Below are 20,946 nucleotides of genomic sequence, written 5' to 3' on the forward strand. Positions count from 1 at the left end.
GAACCACTTGTAAACGGTGAAGAAAAAGCATTTTGCCGAAACCCGGGATTGGACCAGGGACCTTTAAGATGTTCAGTCTAACGCTCTCCCAACTGCGCTATTTCGGCCATATCTATACATTTTCTGGGGGGTTTGACACTCTGCAAATGTCAAGTGTCACACCTGGAGGGATATATTATAATTTTTCATTTGACTGTTTTTTGAAGCATGATTTCTATTTGAAACACCTTCCATTTTGCTGTACATATTTAATAACATTCATTAACTATTTGTGAATGAGTAGAAAAAGACAGCAATTTTGCCATTGAATTTTTACATTTTCAGTTTGTCTCCATGCACCAGTATAATTCTGATCCTGTGCTTCTAAAATAGGTCATGGTCGCACATAAAACACAATTTGCATGCATAATGTTACATCAAGTTTTATTTTTTATGAGATGCAAACAATTGGAGCAAAATAGAGACAAAAATTTAGAGAAAATATTTTATTGATTGTTAAAAGTGAGACCATTTGTCCCAAAATGTGCTGAAACATGTCAGAATGACATGGGCATTTCACATTTTTTAAACTATGATTACCTACTTGTTAAGTTTTTGTTTATTAAGTATCGTTATGGTCTATTGATGTATGAGGTGAAAACTATGAAAGTAGACTTACCAGCAAATCCGTTTCTAGATATATTTCATGACAGCACTGTAGAAGGTTGATTCCCTACCCTAATAGGGACAGAGAACACAAAGAGGTGAAATAGTCCCTCCTCATTGACTGTCCAAAGGATTTTTCTAGTGCCAAAAGAACAACAGACATATGCACAAAAAGTCTGTTTGATGTTCCTAGAGTTCTTTTTTGAGAGGACAAATTCAGATTCACTCCAAAGACTCTCAGGAAATTTTTCAAAACCACATTACTAAGTTTTGTTTGACCTCATCTAATCAATAAATGAAGATAAAGTTTCTTGAAATTAAATGTTGATGTCAGAAGTGGGAGTCTGCAACCTGAACGCAGCGCCTTAGACCGCTCGGCCATCCTGACTTCGATATGCAATTGGAACTTAACTCCTTCCATGCTAGTCAGCAGAAATGTTACCATTTCTTGTGATTAAAAACTTGTCACACCACCCCAAAAAAGTCAATAAATAACATTTTTTATATGCGTACTTTTCGTCTGCATTAATTTTTAAATCTCCATTTATTTTGTTTGGATATTAGAAATGTTAGATTTCTCACAAATGCGGTGATGCGCCACATTTCTTCAGAAACTACTGTTTGGCCACACAGCAGGGCTTTGAAAGGAAGAGCCCTATTTGGGTTTTGCAATGCAGATTTTGCAGGAATACCTTGCAGATGAAATTTGCAGAGTACCAAAACAGCAGAAAACCTTCCAAAGTGACCACATTTTAGAAATTATTTTGCACAATGAGTTAATCAACACCTGCAATTACTATTGTCAGCCTATAGGTGTTTTCACTCTGAACCATCCAGCATTGCAAGTATGCCAGTTTAGTGCCCAGCTTTTGCTTGCAGAGACAAGCAACCCATACATTTTTAAGTGGGCTCTACTCACTGGAGCAATGTCAAATATGTAGATGCTTTGTCTCACCATTAAAGTAGAAACCTCCTATATTTCAAATTAAAGATGACGGACCTTTGTGGAGCTTGTGTTTTTTGCCTTTTTGACTTTGTCCACAGCATATTTTTTAAGGACATTTGTCTCAGTAATGCCTCAGTGTTTCAAAGTCAAACAAGCTGACTATAATCATTCAGCTAGTGTCTGATAAGTGCTGACTGTTTCAGCTATCAGGTTACCTTTTAATCCTCTTACAGCTAAGTCAATCTGAAATAAAACAAAATGGAGGAAAAATTACTAAAAAACATTCATGTGTTCAAAAGGAAAAAGTTACCGTTTCTCAAATTTTTAACATTTTGTTTTCTGTAGATAGTTAAGATTTTTAGGCCTTTTGATCATGATCAGTCCATGTGCTTTGTTTAATATCTCTTTAAAATGTAAACGGTGAAGAAAAAGCATTTTGCCGAAACCCGGGATTGGACCAGGGACCTTTAGATGTTCAGTCTAACGCTCTCCCAACTGAGCTATTTCGGCCATATCTATACATTTTCTGAGGGGTTTGACACTCTGCAAATGTCAAGTGTCACATCTGGAGGGATATATTATAATTTTTCATTTGACTGTTTTTTGAAGCATGATTTCTATTTGAAACGCCTTCCATTTTGCTGCACATATTTAATAACATTCATTAACTATTTGTGAATGAGTAGAAAAAGACAGCAATTTTGCCATTGAATTTTTACATTTTCAGTTTGTCTCCATGCACCAGTATAATTCTGACCCCGTGCTTCTAGAATAGGTCATGGTCGCACATAAAACACAATTTGCATGCATAATGTTACATCAAGTTTTATTTTTTATGAGATGCAAACAATTGGATCAAAAAAGAGACAAAAATTTAGAGAAAATATTTTATTGATTGTTAATGTTAAAAGTGAGACCATTTGTCCCAAAATGTGCTGAAACATGTCAGAATGACATGGGCATTTCACATTTTTTAAACTATGATTAGCTACTTGTTACGTTTTTGTTTATTAAGTATCGTTATGGTCTATTGATGTATGAGGTGAAAACTATGAAAGTAGACTTACCAGCAAATCCGTCTCTAGATATATTTCATGACAGCACTGTAGAAGGTTGATTCCCTACCCTAATAGGGACAGAGAACACAAAGAGGTGAAATAGTCCCTCCTCATTGACTGTCCAAAGGATTTTTCTAGTGCCAAAAGAACAACAGACATATGCACAAAAAATCTGTTTGATGTTCCTAGAGTTCTTTTTTGAGAGGACAAATTCAGATTCACTCCAAAGACTCTCAGGAAATTTTTCAAAACCACATTACTAAGTTTTGTTTGACCTCATCTAATCAATAAATGAAGAAAAAAGTTTCTTGAAATTAAAAGTTGATGTCAGAGGTGGGATTTGAACCACTTGTAAACGGTGAAGAAAAAGCATTTTGCCGAAACCCGGGATTGGACCAAGGACCTTTAGATCTTCAGTCTAACGCTCTCCCAACTGAGATATTTCAGCCATATCTATACATTTTCTGGGGGGTTTGACACTCTGCAAATGTCAAGTGTCACACCTGGAGGGATATATTATAATTTTTCATTTGACTGTTTTTTGAAGCATGATTTCTATTTGAAACACCTTCCATTTAGCTGTACATATTTAATAACATTCATTAACTATTTGTGAATGAGTAGAAAAAGACAGCAATTTTGCCATTGAAGTTTTACATTTTCAGTTTGTCTCCATGCACCAGTATAATTCTGACCCTGTGCTTCTAGAATAGGTCATGGTCGCACATAAAACACAATTTGCATGCATAATGTTACATCAAGTTTTATTTTTTATGAGATGCAAACAATTGGAGCAAAAAAGAGACAAAAATTTAGAGAAAATATTTTATTGATTTTTAATGTTAAAAGTGAGACCATTTGTCCCAAAATGTGCTGAAACATGTCAGAATGACATGGGCATTTCACATTTTTTAAACTATGATTACCTACTTGTTACGTTTTTGTTTATTAAGTATCGTTATGGTCTATTGATGTATGAGGTGAAAACTATGAAAGTAGACTTACCAGCAAATCCGTTTCTAGATATATTTCATGACAGCACTGTAGAAGGTTGATTCCCTACCCTAATAGGGACAGAGAACACAAAGAGGTGAAATAGTCCCTCCTCATTGACTGTCCAAAGGATTTTTCTAGTGCCAAAAGAACAACAGACATATGCACAAAAAATCTGTTTGATGTTCCTAGAGTTCTTTTTTGAGAGGACAAATTCAGATTCACTCCAAAGACTCTCAGGAAATTTTTCAAAACAACATTACATGAAGATAAAGTTTCTTGAAATTAAATGTTGATGTCAGAAGTGGAATTTGAACCCACGCCTCCAGGGGAGACTGCGACCTGAACGCAGCGCCTTAGACCTTTCGGCCGTCCTGACTTCGATAAGCAACTGGAACTTAACTTGTCACACCACCCCAAAAAAGTCAATAAATAACATTTTTTATTTGCGTACTTTTCATCTGCATTAATTTTTAAACCTCCATTTATTTTGTTTGGATATTAGAAATGTTAGATTTCTCACAAATGCGGTGATGCACCACATTTCTTCAGAAACTACTGTTTGGCCACACAGCAGGGCTTTGAAAGGAAGAGCCCTATTTGGGTTTTGCAATGCAGATTTTGCAGGAATACCTTGCAGATGAAATTTGCAGAGTACCAAAACAGCGGAAAATCTCCCAAAGTGACCACATTTTAGAAATTATTTTGCACAATGAGTTAATCAACACCTGCAATTACTATTGTCAGCCTATAGGTGTTTTCACTCTGAACCATCCAGCATTGCAAGTATGCCAGTTTAGTGCCCAGCTTTTGCTTGCAGAGACAAGCAACCCATACAGTTTTAAGTGGGCTCTACTCACTGGAGCAATGTCAAATATGTAGATGCTTTGTCTCACCATTAAAAGTAGAAACCTCCTATATTTCAAATTAAAGATGACGGACCTGTGTGGAGCTTGTGTTTTTTGCCTTTTTGACTTTGTCCACAGCATATTTTTTAAGGACATTTGTCTCAGTAATGCCTCAGTGTTTCAAAGTCAAACAAGCTGACTATAATCATTCAGCTAGTGTCTGATAAGTGCTGTCTGTTTCAGCTATCAGGTTACCTTTTAATCCTCTTACAGCTAAGTCAATCTGAAATAAAACAAAATAGAGGAAAAATTACTAAAAAACATTCATGTGTTCAAAAGGAAAAAGTTACCGTTTCTCAAATTTTTAACATTTTGTTTTCTGTAGATAGTTAAGATTTTTAGGCCTTTTGATCATGATCAGTCCATGTGCTTTGTTTAACCCCTTCCTGACATGAGACGTACTATCCCGTCCACGGTACCCGGGCCCGTATGACCGGGGACGGGATAGTACGTCTACCGCGATCAGCGGCGCCTACGTGGTGAGCGCCGCTGATCGCGGCCGGGTGTCAGCTGATTATCACAGCTGACACCCGGCACTATGTGTCAGGGGCGGTCACGGACCGCCCCCGACACATTAACCCCTTGCACACCGCGATCAAACGCGATCGCGGTGTACCGGGAGTTAAAGGGAAGCATCGGCAGGGAGGGGGCTCCCTCCGTGCTTCCCTGAGCCCCCCACGGCAGCGCAATGTGCAGCGCTGCTGCGGGGGACTCCTATCCTCCAGGCCCCCGAATCCAAGATGGCGACGGGGGCCTTCGGGGGCCTGGGGAAGCTGGCTTCCTCAGTGCCTGCAAAGCGCAGGCATGAGGAAGCCTTGTGCACTGCCTGTGACAGATTGCTGATCTGTCACAGTGATCTGTGATGTGACAGATCAGCGATCTGTCACAGGACAGTGATGTCCCACCTGGGACTATGTAATAAAGTAAAAAAAAATTTAAAAAAAAGTGTAAAAATAAATTAAAAAAAATCGCCAAATAAATTAGTAAAAAAAAAAAAAAATATTCCCCAATAAATTCATTTTTTTAAAATAATAAAAAAAACAAACAATAAATGTACACATATTTGGTATCGCCGCGTCCGTAACGACCTGCCCTATAAAACTGTCCCATTAGTTAACCCCTTTAGCGAACCCCTTAAAAAATAAAAATAAAAAACGAAGCAAAAAATAATGATTTATTATCATACCGCCAAACAAAAAGTGCAATAACGCGAGATCAAAAAGACGCATATAAATATCCATGGTACCGCTGAAAACGTCATCTTGTCCCGCAAAAAACAAGCCGCCACACAGCATCATCAGCAAAAAAATAAAAAAGTTATAACTCGCAGAATAAAGCGATGCAAAAATAATTATTTTTTATATAAAATAGTTTTCATTGCATAAAACCGACAAAAACATAAAAAAATGACCTAAATGAGGTATCGCTGTAACCGTACTGACCCGAAGAATAAAAGCGCTTTATCAATTTTACCGCACGCGGAACGGTGTAAACGCACCCCCCCCAAAAGAAATTCATGAAACGCTGGTTTTTGTTCATTCTGCGTCCCAAAAATCGGAATAAAAAGCGATCAAAAAATTTCACGTGCCCGAAAATGGTACCAATAAAAACGTCAACTCGTCCCGCAAAAAATAAGACCTCACATGACTCGGTGGGTCAAAATACGGAAAAATTATAGCTCTCAATATGTGGTGATGCAAAAACTATTTTTACAATAAAAAGCGTCTTTTAGCGTGCGACAGCCGCCAAACATAAAAACCGCCATAAATAGTAAATCAAACCCCCCGTTATCACCCCTTTAGTTAGGGAAAAATAATAAAATAAAAAAAATGTATTTATTTCCATTTTTCCATTAGGGTTAGGGCTAGGGTTAGGGCTAGGGGTGTGTTGGGGTAGGGTTAGGGCTAGGGTTAGGGTTAGGGCTAGGGTTAGGGTTAGGGCTAGGGCTAGGGCTAGGGTTAGGGCTAGGGCTAGGGTTAGGGCTAGGGTTAGGGGCGTGTTGGGGTTCGGGTTGGAGTTAGAATTGGGGGTTTCCACTGTTTGGGCACATCAGGGGCTCTCCAAATGCAACATGGCGTCTGATCTCAATTCCAGCCAATTCTGAGTTGAAAAAGTCAAATGGTGCTCCTTCCCTTCCAAGCTCTGCTATGCGCCCAAACAGTGTTTTACCCCCTCATGTAGGGTATCAGCCTACTCAGGACAAATTGCAAAACAATTTTTGGGGTCCAATTTCTCCTGTTACCCTTAGGAAAATAAAAAATTGGGGGCAAAAATATCATTTTTGTGGAAAAAAAATGATTTTTTTATTTTCACGTCCGAGTGTTATAAACTTCTGTGAAGCACTTGGGGGTTCAAAGTGCTCACCACACATCTAGATAAGTTCCGTGGGGGGTCTAGTGTCCAAAATGGGGTCACTTGTGGGGAGTTTCAATAGTTTAGGTACATCAGGGGCTCTCCAAACGCACATGACAACCGCAGACCATTCCATCAAAGTCTGCGTTCCAAAACGTCACTGCTTCCCTTCCGAGCCCCGACGTGTGTCCATACAGTAGTTTTCTCCCACATATGGGGTGTCAGCGTACTCAGGACAAATTGGACAACAACTTTTGGGGTCCAATTTCTCCTGGTACCCTTGGGAAAATAAAAAAAATGGTGACTAAAAGATCATGTTTGTGGAAAAAATACGAATTTTTTATTTTCACGCCCGGGCGTTGTAAACTTCTGTGAAGCACTGGGGGGGTCAAAGTGCTCACCACACATCTAGATAAGTTCCTTGGGGGGTCTAGTTTACAAAATGGTGTCATTTGTGGGGGGTTTCCACTGTTTAGGTACATTAGGGGCTCTCCAAAGGCAACATGACACCCGCAGACCATTCCATCAAAGTCTGCATTCCAAAACGTCACTACTTCCCTTCCGAGCCCTGACGTGTGCCCATACAGTAGTTTTCTCCCACATATGGGGTAGCAGCGTACTCAGGACAAATTGGAAAACAACTTTTGGGGTCCAATTTCTCCTGGTACCCTTGGGAAAATAAAAAAAATGGTGACTAAAAGATCATGTTTGTGGAAAAAATACGAATTTTTTATTTTCACGCCCGGGCGTTGTAAACTTCTGTGAAGCACTGGGGGGGTCAAAGTGCTCACCACACATCTAGATAAGTTCCTTGGGGGGTCTAGTTTACAAAATGGTGTCATTTGTGGGGGGTTTCCACTGTTTAGGTACATTAGGGGCTCTCCAAAGGCAACATGACACCCGCAGACCATTCCATCAAAGTCTGCATTCCAAAACGTCACTACTTCCCTTCCGAGCCCTGACGTGTGCCCATACAGTAGTTTTCTCCCACATATGGGGTAGCAGCGTACTCAGGACAAATTGGAAAACAACTTTTGGGGTCCAATTTCTCCTGGTACCCTTGGGAAAATAAAAAAATGGTGACTAAAAGATCATGTTTGTGGAAAAAATACGAATTTTTTATTTTCACGCCCGGGCGTTGTAAACTTCTGTGAAGCACTGGGGGGGTCAAAGTGCTCACCACACATCTAGATAAGTTCCTTGGGGGGTCTAGTTTACAAAATGGTGTCATTTGTGGGGGGTTTCCACTGTTTAGGTACATTAGGGGCTCTCCAAAGGCAATATCACACCCGCAGACCATTCCATCAAAGTCTGCATTCCAAAACGTCACTACTTCCCTTCCGAGCCCCGACGTGTGCCCATACAGTAGTTTTCTCCCACATATGGGGTATCAGCATACTCAGGACAAATTGGACAACAACTTTTGGGGTCCAATTTCTCCTGGTACCCTTGGGAAAATAAAAAAATGGTGACTAAAAGATCATGTTTGTGGAAAAAATACGAATTTTTTATTTTCACGCCTGGGCGTTGTAAACTTCTGTGAAGCACTGGGGGGGTCAAAGTGCTCACCACACATCTAGATAAGTTCCATGGGGGGTCTAGTTTCCAAAATGGTGTCATTTGTGGGGGGTTCCACTGTTTTGGTACATCAGGAGTTTTCCAAACGCGACATGGTGTCCGATCTCAATTCCAGCCAAAAACGTCAAATGGCGCTGCTTCCCTTCCGAGCTCTGCCATGCCCCCAAATAGTGGTTTACCCCCACATGTGGGGTATCAGCGTACTCAGGACAAATTGCACAATAACTTTTAGGGTCCTGTTACCCTTGGAAAAATAAGAATTGAGGGTGAAAAGATCATTTTTGTGGAAAAAATATGATTTTTTAATTGTATGGCTTTATGTTATAAACTTCTGTGAAGCCCATGGGGGTTCAAAGTTCTCACCACACATCTAGATAAGTTCCTTAGGGTGTCTAGTTTCCAAAATGGTGTCATTTGTGGGGGGTTTCCACTGTTTTGGTACATCAGGGGTTTTCCAAACGCGACATGGTGTCCGATCTCAATTCCAGCCAAAAACGTCAAATGGCGCTGCTTCCCTTCCGAGCTCTGCCATGCGCCCAAATAGTGGTTTACCCCCACATGTGGGGTATCAGCGTACTCAGGACAAATTGCACAATAACTTTTAGGGTCCTGTTACCCTTGGAAAAATAAGAATTGAGGGTGAAAAGATCATTTTTGTTTAAAAAATATGATTTTTTAATTGTATGGCTTTATGTTATAAACTTCTGTGAAGCCCATGGGGGTTCAAAGTTCTCACCACACATCTAGATAAGTTCCTTAGGGGGTCTAGTTTCCAAAATGGTGTCATTTGTGGGGGGTTTCCACTGTTTTGGTACATCAGGGGTTTTCCAAACGCGACATGGTGTCCGATCTCAATTCCAGCCAAAAACGTCAAATGGCGCTGCTTCCCTTCCGAGCTCTGCCATGCGCCCAAATAGTGGTTTACCCCCACATGTGGGGTATCAGCGTACTCAGGACAAATTGCACAATAACTTTTAGGGTCCTGTTACCCTTGGGAAAATAAAAATTGGGGTGAAAAGATCATTTTTGTGGAAAAAATATGATTTTTTAATTGTACCGCTGTACGTTATAAACTTCTGTAAAGCCCTTGTGGGTTCAAAGTTCTCACCACATATCTAGATAAGTTCCTTGGGGGGTCTAGTTTCCAAAATGGGGTCACTTGTAGGGGGTTTCCACTGTTTAGGTACATCAGGGACTCTCCAAACGTGACATGGCGTCCAATCTGAATTCCAGCCAATTTTGCATTGAAAAAGTCAAACGGCGCTCCTTCCATTCTGAGCTCTGCCATGCGCCGAAACAGTCGTTCCCCCCCACATATCAGGTATCTGCGTACTCAGGACAAATTGCACAATAACTTTTGCAGTTCAATTTCTCCTGTTACCCTTGGTAAAATAAAAAAAATTGAACCTGAAGTATTTTTTTTATGAAAAAAAGTTAGATGTTCATTTTTTTTTAAATATTCAAAAAAATTCCTGTGACGCACCTAAAGGGTTAATAAACTTCTTGAATGTGGTTTTGAGCACCTTAAGGGGTGCAGTTTTTAGAATGGTGTCACTTTTGTGTATTTTCTATCATATAGACCCCTCAAAGTGACTTCAAATGTGATGTGGTCCTAAAAATAAAATGGTGTTGTAAAAATGAGAAATCGCTGGTCAACTTTTAACCCTTATAACTTCCTAACAAAAAAAAATTTTGGTTCCAAAATTGTGCTGATGTAAAGTAAACATGTGGGAAATGTTAGTTATCAAGTTTTTTGTGTGCCTTATCTCTGTGATTTAAGGGCATAAAAATTCAAAGTTGGAAAATTGCGAAATTTTCAAAATTTTCGCCAAATTTCCGTTTTTCTCACAAATAAACGCAAGTTATTTGAATGAAATTTTACCACTAACATGAAGTACAATATGTCACGAGAAAACAATGTCAGAATCACCGGGATCCATGGAAGCGTTCGAGAGTTATGACCTCATAAAGGTACAGTGGTCAGAATTGTAAAAATTGGCCCGGTCATGAACGTGCAAACCACCCTTGGGGGTGAAGGGGTTAATATCTCCTTAAAATGTAAATGGTGAAGAAAAAGCATTTTGCCGAAACCCGGGACCTTTAGATGTTCAGTCTAACGCTCTCCCAACTGAGATATTTCGGCCATAGCTATACATTTTCTGGGGGGTTTGACACTCTGCAAATGTCAAGTGTCACACCTGGAGGGATATATTATAATTTTTCATTTGACTGTTTTTTGAAGCATGATTTCTATTTGAAACGCCTTCCATTTTGCTGTACACATTTAATAACATTCATTAACTATTTGTGAATGAGTAGAAAAAGACAGCAATTTTGCCATTGAATTTTTACATTTTCAGTTTGTCTCCATGCACCAGTATAATTCTGACCCTGTGCTTCTAGAATAGGTCATGGTCGCACATAAAACACAATTTGCATGCATAATGTTACATCAAGTTTTATTTTTTATGAGATGCAAACAATTGGAGCAAAAAAGAGACAAAAATTTAGAGAAAATATTTTATTGATTGTTAAAAGTGAGACCATTTGTCCCAAAATGTGCTGAAACATGTCAGAATGACATGGGCATTTCACATTTTTTAAACTATGATTACCTACTTGTTAAGTTTTTGTTTATTAAGTATCGTTATGGTCTATTGATGTATGAGGTGAAAACTATGAAAGTAGACTTACCAGCAAATCCGTTTCTAGATATATTTCATGACAGCACTGTAGAAGGTTGATTCCCTACCCTAATAGGGACAGAGAACACAAAGAGGTGAAATAGTCCCTCCTCATTGACTGTCCAAAGGATTTTTCTAGTGCCAAAAGAACAACAGACATATGCACAAAAAATCTGTTTGATGTTCCTAGAGTTCTTTTTTGAGAGGACAAATTCAGATTCACTCCAAAGACTCTCAGGAAATTTTTCAAAACCACATTACTAAGTTTTGTTTGACCTCATCTAATCAATAAATGAAGATAAAGTTTCTTAAAATTAAATGTTGATGTCAAGAAGTGGGATTTGAACCCACGCCTCCAGGGGAGACTCCGACCTGAACGCTGCGCCTTAGACCGCTCGGCCATCCTGACTTTGATATGCAATTGGAACTTAACTCCTTCCATGCTAGTCAGCAGAAATGTTACCATTTTTTGTGATTACAAACTTGTCACACCACCCCAAAAAAGTCAATAAATAACATTTTTTATATGCGTACTTTTCGTCTGCATTAATTTTTAAACCTCCATTTATTTTGTTTGGATATTAGAAATGTTAGATTTCTCACAAATGGGGTGATGCACCACATTTCTTCAGAAACTACTGTTTGGCCACACAGCAGGGCTTTGAAAGGAAGAGCCCTATTTGGGTTTTGCAATGCAGATTTTGCAGGAATACCTTGCAGATGAAATTTGCAGAGTACCAAAACAGCATAAAACCTCCCAAAGTGACCACATTTTAGAAATTATTTTGCACAATGAGTTAATCAACACCTGCAATTACTATTGTCAGCCTATAGGTGTTTTCACTCTGAACCATCCAGCATTGCAAGTATGCCAGTTTAGTGCCCAGCTTTTGCTTGCAGAGGCAAGCAACCCATACATTTTTAAGTGGGCTCTACTCACTGGAGCAATGTCAAATATGTAGATGCTTTGTCTCACCATTAAAGTAGAAACCTCCTATATTTCAAATTAAAGATGACGGACCTGTGTGGAGCTTGTGTTTTTTGCCTTTTTGACTTTGTCCACAGCATATTTTTTAAGGACATTTGTCTCAGTAATGCCTCAGTGTTTCAAAGTCAAACAAGCTGACTATAATCATTCAGCTAGTGTCTGATAAGTGCTGTCTGTTTCAGCTATCAGGTTACCTTTTAATCCTCTTACAGCTAAGTCAATCTGAAATAAAACAAAATAGAGGAAAAATTACTAAAAAACATTCATGTGTTCAAAAGGAAAAAGTTACCGTTTCTCAAATTTTTAACATTTTGTTTTCTGTAAATAGTTAAGATTTTTAGGCCTTTTGATCATGATCAGTCCATGTGCTTTGTTTAATATCTCCTTAAAATGTAAACGGTGAAGAAAAAGCATTTTGCCGAAACCCAGGATTGGACCAGGGACCTTTAGATCTTCAGTCTAACGCTCTCCCAACTGAGCTATTTCGGCCATATCTATACATTTTCTGGGGGGTTTGACACTCTGCAAATGTCAAGTGTCACACCTGGAGGGATATATTATAATTTTTCATTTGACTGTTTTTTGAAGCATGATTTCTATTTGAAACGCCTTCCATTTTGCTGTACATATTTAATAACATTCATTAACTATTTGTGAATGAGTAGAAAAAGACAGCAATTTTGCCATTGAATTTTTACATTTTCAGTTTGACTCCATGCACCAGTATAATTCTGACCCTGTGCTTCTAGAATAGGTCATGGTCGCACATAAAACACAATTTGCATGCATAATGTTACATCAAGTTTTATTTTTTATGAGATGCAAACAATTGGAGCAAAAAAGAGACAAAAATTTAGAGAAAATATTTTATTGATTGTTAAAAGTGAGACCATTTGTCCCAAAATGTGCTGAAACATGTCAGAATGACATGGGCAATTCACATTTTTTAAACTATGATTACCTACTTGTTAAGTTTTTGTTTATTAAGTATCGTTATGGTCTATTGATGTATGAGGTGAAAACTATGAAAGTAGACTTACCAGCAAATCCGTTTCTAGATATATTTCATGACAGCACTGTAGAAGGTTGATTCCCTACCCTAATAGGGACAGAGAACACAAAGAGGTGAAATAGTCCCTCCTCAATGACTGTCCAAAGGATTTTTCTAGTGCCAAAAGAACAACAGACATATGCACAAAAAATCTGTTTGATGTTCCTAGAGTTCTTTTTTGAGAGGAAAAATTCAGATTCACTCCAAAGACTCTCAGGAAATTTTTCAAAACCACATTACTAAGTTTTGTTTGACCTCATCTAATCAATAAATGAAGATAAAGTTTCTTGAAATTAAATGTTGATGTCAGAAGTGGGACCTGAACGCAGCGCCTTAGACCGCTCGGCCATCCCGACTTCGATATGCAATTGGAACTTAACTCCTTCCATGCTAGTCAGCAGAAATGTTACCATTCCTTGTGATTAAAAACTTGTCACACCACCCCAAAAAAGTCAATAAATAACATTTTTTATATGCGTACTTTTCGTCTGCATTAATTTTTAAACCTCCATTTATTTTGTTTGGATATTAGAAATGTTAGATTTCTCACAAATGCGGTGAAGCACCACATTTCTTCAGAAACTACTGTTTGGCCACACAGCAGGGCTTTGAAAGGAAGAGCCCTATTTGGGTTTTGCAATGCAGATTTTGCAGGAATACCTTGCAGATGAAATTTGCAGAGTACCAAAACAGCAGAAAACCTCCCAAAGTGACCACATTTTAGAAATTATTTTGCACAATGAGTTAATCAACACCTGCAATTACTATTGTCAGCCTATAGGTGTTTTCACTCTGAACCATCCAGCATTGCAAGTATGCCAGTTTAGTGCCCAGCTTTTGCTTGCAGAGACAAGCAACCCATACATTTTTAAGTGGGCTCTACTCACTGGAGCAATGTCAAATATGTAGATGCTTTGTCTCACCATTAAAGTAGAAACCTCCTATATTTCAAATTAAAGATGACGGACCTGTGTGGAGCTTGTGTTTTTTGCCTTTTTGACTTTGTCCACAGCATATTTTTTAAGGACATTTGTCTCAGTAATGCCTCAGTGTTTCAAAGTCAAACAAGCTGACTATAATCATTCAGCTAGTGTCTGATAAGTGCTGTCTGTTTCAGCTATCAGGTTACCTTTTAATCCTCTTACAGCTAAGTCAATCTGAAATAAAACAAAATAGAGGAAAAATTACTAAAAAACATTCATGTGTTCAAAAGGAAAAAGTTACCGTTTCTCAAATTTTTAACATTTTGTTTTCTGTAGATAGTTAAGATTTTTAGGCCTTTTGATCATGATCAGTCCATGTGCTTTGTTTAATATCTCCTTAAAATGTAAACGGTGAAGAAAAAGCATTTTGCCGAAACCCGGGATTGGACCAAGGACCTTTAGATCTTCAGTCTAACGCTCTCCCAACTGAGCTATTTCGGCCATATCTATACATTTGCTGGGGGGTTTGACACTCTGCAAATGTCAAGTGTCACACCTGGAGGGATATATTATAATTTTTCATTTGACTGTTTTTTGAAGCATGATTTCTATTTGAAACGCCTTCCATTTTGCTGTACATATTTAATAACATTCATTAACTATTTGTGAATGAGTAGAAAAAGACAGCAATTTTGCCATTGAATTTTTACATTTTCAGTTTGTCTCCATGCACCAGTATAATTCTGACCCTGTGCTTCTAGAATAGGTCATGGTCGCACATAAAACACAATTTGCATGCATAATGTTACATCAAGTTTTATTTTTTATGAGATGCAAACAATTGGAGCAAAATAGAGACAAAAATTTAGAGAAAATATTTTATTGATTGTTAATGTTAAAAGTGAGACCATTTGTCCCAAAATGTGCTGAAACATGTCAGAATGACATGGGCATTTCACATTTTTTAAACTATGATTACCTACTTGTTAAGTTTTTGTTTATTAAGTATCGTTATGGTCTATTGATGTATGAGGTGAAAACTATGAAAGTAGACTTACCAGCAAATCCGTTTCTAGATATATTTCATGACAGCACTGTAGAAGGTTGATTCCCTACCCTAATAGGGACAGAGAACACAAAGAGGTGAAATAGTCCCTCCTCATTGACTGTCCAAAGGATTTTTCTAGTGCCAAAAGAACAACAGACATATGCACAAAAAATCTGTTTGATGTTCCTAGAGTTCTTTTTTGAGAGGACAAATTCAGATTCACTCCAAAGACTCTCAGGAAATTTTTCAAAACCACATTACTAAGTTTTGTTTGACCTCATCTAATCAATAAATGAAGATAAAGTTTCTTGAAATTAAATGTTGATGTCAGAAGTGGGAGTCTGCGACCTGAACGCAGCGCCTTAGACCGCTCGGCCATCCTGACTTCGATATGCAATTGGAACTTAACTCCTTCCATGCTAGTCAGCAGAAATGTTACCATTTCTTGTGATTAAAAACTTGTCACACCACCCCAAAAAAGTCAATAAATAACATTTTTTATATGCGTTCTTTTCGTCTGCATTAATTTTTAAACCTCCATTTATTTTGTTTGGATATTAGAAATGTTAGATTTCTCACAAATGCGGTGATGCACCACATTTCTTCAGAAACTACTGTTTGGCCACACAGCAGGGCTTTGAAAGGAAGAGCCCTATTTGGGTTTTGCAATGCAGATTTTGCAGGAATACCTTGCAGATGAAATTTGCAGAGTACCAAAACAGCAGAAAACCTCCCAAAGTGACCACATTTTAGAAATTATTTTGCACAATGAGTTAATCAACACCTGCAATTACTATTGTCAGCCTATAGGTGTTTTCACTCTGAACCATCCAGCATTGCAAGTATGCCAGTTTAGTGCCCAGCTTTTGCTTGCAGAGACAAGCAACCCATACATTTTTAAGTGGGCTCTACTCACTGGAGCATTGTCAAATATGTAGATGCTTTGTCTCACCATTAAAGTAGAAACCTCCTATATTTCAAATTAAAGATGACGGACCTGTGTGGAGCTTGTGTTTTTTGCCTTTTTGACTTTGTCCACAGCATATTTTTTAAGGACATTTGTCTCAGTAATGCCTCAGTGTTTCAAAGTCAAACAAGCTGACTATAATCATTCAGCTAGTGTCTGATAAGTGCTGACTGTTTCAGCTATCAGGTTACCTTTTAATCCTCTTACAGCTAAGTCAATCTGAAATAAAACAAAATAGAGGAAAAATTACTAAAAAACATTCATGTGTTCAAAAGGAAAAAGTTACCGTTTCTCAAATTTTTAACATTTTGTTTTCTGTAGATAGTTAAGATTTTTAGGCCTTTTGATCATGATCAGTCCATGTGCTTTGTTTAATATCTCCTTAAAATGTAAACGGTGAAGAAAAAGCATTTTGCCGAAACCCGGGATCTTTAGATCTTCAGTCTAACGCTCTCCCAACTGAGCTATTTCGGCCATATCTATACATTTTCTGGTGGGTTTGACACTCTGCAAATGTCAAGTGTCACACCTGGAGGGATATATTATAATTTTTCATTTGACTGTTTTTTGAAGCATGATTTCTATTTGAAACGCCTTCCATTTTGCTGCACATATTTAATAACATTCATTAACTATTTGTGAATGAGTAGAAAAAGACAGCAATTTTGCCATTGAATTTTTACATTTTCAGTTTGTCTCCATGCACCAGTATAATTCTGACCCCGTGCTTCTAGAATAGGTCATGGTCGCACATAAAACACAATTTGCATGCATAATGTTACATCAAGTTTTATTTTTTATGAGATGCAAACAATTGGAGCAAAAAAGAGACAAAAATTTAGAGAAAATATTTTATTGATTGTTAATGTTAAAAGTGAGACCATTTGTCCCAAAATGTGCTGAAACATGTCAGAATGACATGGGCATTTCACATTTTTTAAACTATGATTAGCTACTTGTTATGTTTTTGTTTATTAAGTATCGTTATGGTCTATTGATGTATGAGGTGAAAACTATGAAAGTAGACTTACCAGCAAATCCGTTTCTAGATATATTTCATGACAGCACTGTAGAAGGTTGATTCCCTACCCTAATAGGGACAGAGAACACAAAGAGGTGAAATAGTCCCTCCTCATTGACTGTCCAAAGGATTTTTCTAGTGCCAAAAGAACAACAGACATACGCACAAAAAATCTGTTTGATGTTCCTAGAGTTCTTTTTTGAGAGGATAAATTCAGATTCACTCCAAAGACTCTCAGGAAATTTTTCAAAACCACATTACTAAGTTTTGTTTGACCTCATCTAATCAATAAATGAAGAAAAAAGTTTCTTGAAATTAAAAGTTGATGTCAGAGGTGGGATTTGAACCACTTGTAAACGGTGAAGAAAAAGCATTTTGCCGAAACCCGGGATTGGACCAGGGACCTTTAGATCTTCAGTCTAACGCTCTCCCAACTGCGCTATTTCGGCCATATCTATACATTTTCTGGGGGGTTTGACACTCTGCAAATGTCAAGTGTCACACCTGGAGGGATATATTATAATTTTTCATTTGACTGTTTTTTGAAGCATGATTTCTATTTGAAACACCTTCCATTTTGCTGTACATATTTAATAACATTCATTAACTATTTGTGAATGAGTAGAAAAAGACAGCAATTTTGCCATTGAATTTTTACATTTTCAGTTTGTCTCCATGCACCAGTATAATTCTGACCCTGTGCTTCTAGAATAGGTCATGGTCGCACATAAAACACAATTTGCATGCATAATGTTACATCAAGTTTTATTTTTTATGAGATGCAAACAATTGGAGCAAAATAGAGACAAAAATTTAGAGAAAATATTTTATTGATTGTTAATGTTAAAAGTGATACCATTTGTCCCAAAATGTGCTGAAACATGTCAGAATGACATGGGCATTTCACATTTTTTAAACTATGATTACCTACTTGTTAAGTTTTTGTTTATTAAGTATCGTTATGGTCTATTGATGTATGAGGTGAAAACTATGAAAGTAGACTTACCAGCAAATCCGTTTCTAGATATATTTCATGACAGCACTGTAGAAGGTTGATTCCCTACCCTAATAGGGACAGAGAACACACAGAGGTGAAATAGTCCCTCCTCATTGACTGTCCAAAGGATTTTTCTAGTGCCAAAAGAACAACAGACATATGCACAAAAAATCTGTTTGATGTTCCTAGAGTTCTTTTTTGAGAGGACAAATTCAGATTCACTCCAAAGACTCTCAGGAAATTTTTCAAAACCACATTACTAAGTTTTGTTTGACCTCATCTAATCAATAAATGAAGAAAAAAGTTTCTTGAAATTAAAAGTTGATGTCAGAGGTGGGATTTGAGCCACTTGTAAACGGTGAAGAAAAAGCATTTTGCCGAAACCCGGGATTGGACCAGGGACCTTTAGATCTTCAGTCTAACGCTCTCCCAACTGAGCTATTTCGGCCATATCTATACATTTTCTGGGGGGTTTGACACTCTGCAAATGTCAAGTGTCACACCTGGAGGGATATATTATAATTTTTCATTTGACTGTTTTTTGAAGCATGATTTCTATTTGAAACGCCTTCCATTTTGCTGTACATATTTAATAACATTCATTAACTATTTGTGAATTAGTAGAAAAAGACAGCAATTTTGCCATTGAAGTTTTACATTTTCAGTTTGTCTCCATGCACCAGTATAATTCTGACCCTGTGCTTCTAGAATAGGTCATGGTCGCACATAAAACACAATTTGCATGCATAATGTTACATCAAGATTTATTTTTTATGAGATGCAAACAATTGGAGCAAAATAGAGACAAAAATTTAGAGAAAATATTTTATTGATTGTTAATGTTAAAAGTGAGACCATTTGTCCCAAAATGTGCTGAAACATGTCAGAATGACATGGGCATTTCACATTTTTTAAACTATGATTAACTACTTGTTAAGTTTTTGTTTATTAAGTATCGTTATGGTCTATTGATGTATGAGGTGAAAACTATGAAAGTAGACTTACCAGCAAATCCGTTTCTAGATATATTTCATGACAGCACTGTAGAAGGTTGATTCCCTACCCTAATAGGGACAGAGAACACAAAGAGGTGAAATAGTCCCTCCTCATTGACTGTCCAAAGGATTTTTCTAGTGCCAAAAGAACAACAGACATACGCACAAAAAATCTGTTTGATGTTCCTAGAGTTCTTTTTTGAGAGGATAAATTCAGATTCACTCCAAAGACTCTCAGGAAATTTTTCAAAACCACATTACTAAGTTTTGTTTGACCTCATCTAATCAATAAATGAAGAAAAAAGTTTCTTGAAATTAAAAGTTGATGTCAGAGGTGGGATTTGAACCACTTGTAAACGGTGAAGAAAAAGCATTTTGCCGAAACCCGGGATTGGACCAGGGACCTTTAGATCTTCAGTCTAACGCTCTCCCAACTGCGCTATTTCGGCCATATCTATACATTTTCTGGGGGGTTTGACACTCTGCAAATGTCAAGTGTCACACCTGGAGGGATATATTATAATTTTTCATTTGACTGTTTTTTGAAGCATGATTTCTATTTGAAACACCTTCCATTTTGCTGTACATATTTAATAACATTCATTAACTATTTGTGAATGAGTAGAAAAAGACAGCAATTTTGCCATTGAATTTTTACATTTTCAGTTTGTCTCCATGCACCAGTATAATTCTGACCCTGTGCTTCTAGAATAGGTCATGGTCGCACATAAAACACAATTTGCATGCATAATGTTACATCAAGTTTTATTTTTTATGAGATGCAAACAATTGGAGCAAAATAGAGACAAAAATTTAGAGAAAATATTTTATTGATTGTTAATGTTAAAAGTGATACCATTTGTCCCAAAATGTGCTGAAACATGTCAGAATGACATGGGCATTTCACATTTTTTAAACTATGATTACCTACTTGTTAAGTTTTTGTTTATTAAGTATCGTTATGGTCTATTGATGTATGAGGTGAAAACTATGAAAGTAGACTTACCAGCAAATCCGTTTCTAGATATATTTCATGACAGCACTGTAGAAGGTTGATTCCCTACCCTAATAGGGACAGAGAACACACAGAGGTGAAATAGTCCCTCCTCATTGACTGTCCAAAGGATTTTTCTAGTGCCAAAAGAACAACAGACATATGCACAAAAAATCTGTTTGATGTTCCTAGAGTTCTTTTTTGAGAGGACAAATTCAGATTCACTCCAAAGACTCTCAGGAAATTTTTCAAAACCACATTACTAAGTTTTGTTTGACCTCATCTAATCAATAAATGAAGAAAAAAGTTTCTTGAAATTAAAAGTTGATGTCAGAGGTGGGATTTGAGCCACTTGTAAACGGTGAAGAAAAAGCATTTTGCCGAAACCCGGGATTGGACCAGGGACCTTTAGATCTTCAGTCTAACGCTCTCCCAACTGAGCTATTTCGGCCATATCTATACATTTTCTGGGGGGTTTGACACTCTGCAAATGTCAAGTGTCACACCTGGAGGGATATATTATAATTTTTCATTTGACTGTTTTTTGAAGCATGATTTCTATTTGAAACGCCTTCCATTTTGCTGTACATATTTAATAACATTCATTAACTATTTGTGAATTAGTAGAAAAAGACAGCAATTTTGCCATTGAAGTTTTACATTTTCAGTTTGTCTCCATGCACCAGTATAATTCTGACCCTGTGCTTCTAGAATAGGTCATGGTCGCACATAAAACACAATTTGCATGCATAATGTTACATCAAGATTTATTTTTTATGAGATGCAAACAATTGGAGC

General features: G+C 37.4%; 3 non-coding genes across 3 annotated transcripts; all 3 read right to left on the minus strand.

Annotated features, from left to right (window-relative positions):
- Positions 1–14,554: 14,554 nt before the first annotated feature.
- TRNAF-GAA (transfer RNA phenylalanine (anticodon GAA)) lies at positions 14,555–14,627 on the minus strand. The gene has a single exon. It is a non-coding gene; the product is annotated as a tRNA-Phe (tRNA).
- Positions 14,628–18,534: 3,907 nt separating this feature from the next.
- On the minus strand, positions 18,535–18,607 carry TRNAF-GAA (transfer RNA phenylalanine (anticodon GAA)). The gene has a single exon. It is a non-coding gene; the product is annotated as a tRNA-Phe (tRNA).
- A 1,919-nt stretch (positions 18,608–20,526) lies between these two features.
- TRNAF-GAA (transfer RNA phenylalanine (anticodon GAA)) lies at positions 20,527–20,599 on the minus strand. Its single transcript has one exon. It is a non-coding gene; the product is annotated as a tRNA-Phe (tRNA).
- Positions 20,600–20,946: the final 347 nt, after the last annotated feature.

Source organism: Dendrobates tinctorius, unplaced genomic scaffold, assembly GCF_039654945.1.
Source record: "Dendrobates tinctorius isolate UK_male_01 unplaced genomic scaffold, ASM3965494v1 ptg000184l, whole genome shotgun sequence".
Lineage (NCBI taxonomy): Eukaryota > Metazoa > Chordata > Amphibia > Anura > Dendrobatidae > Dendrobates > Dendrobates tinctorius.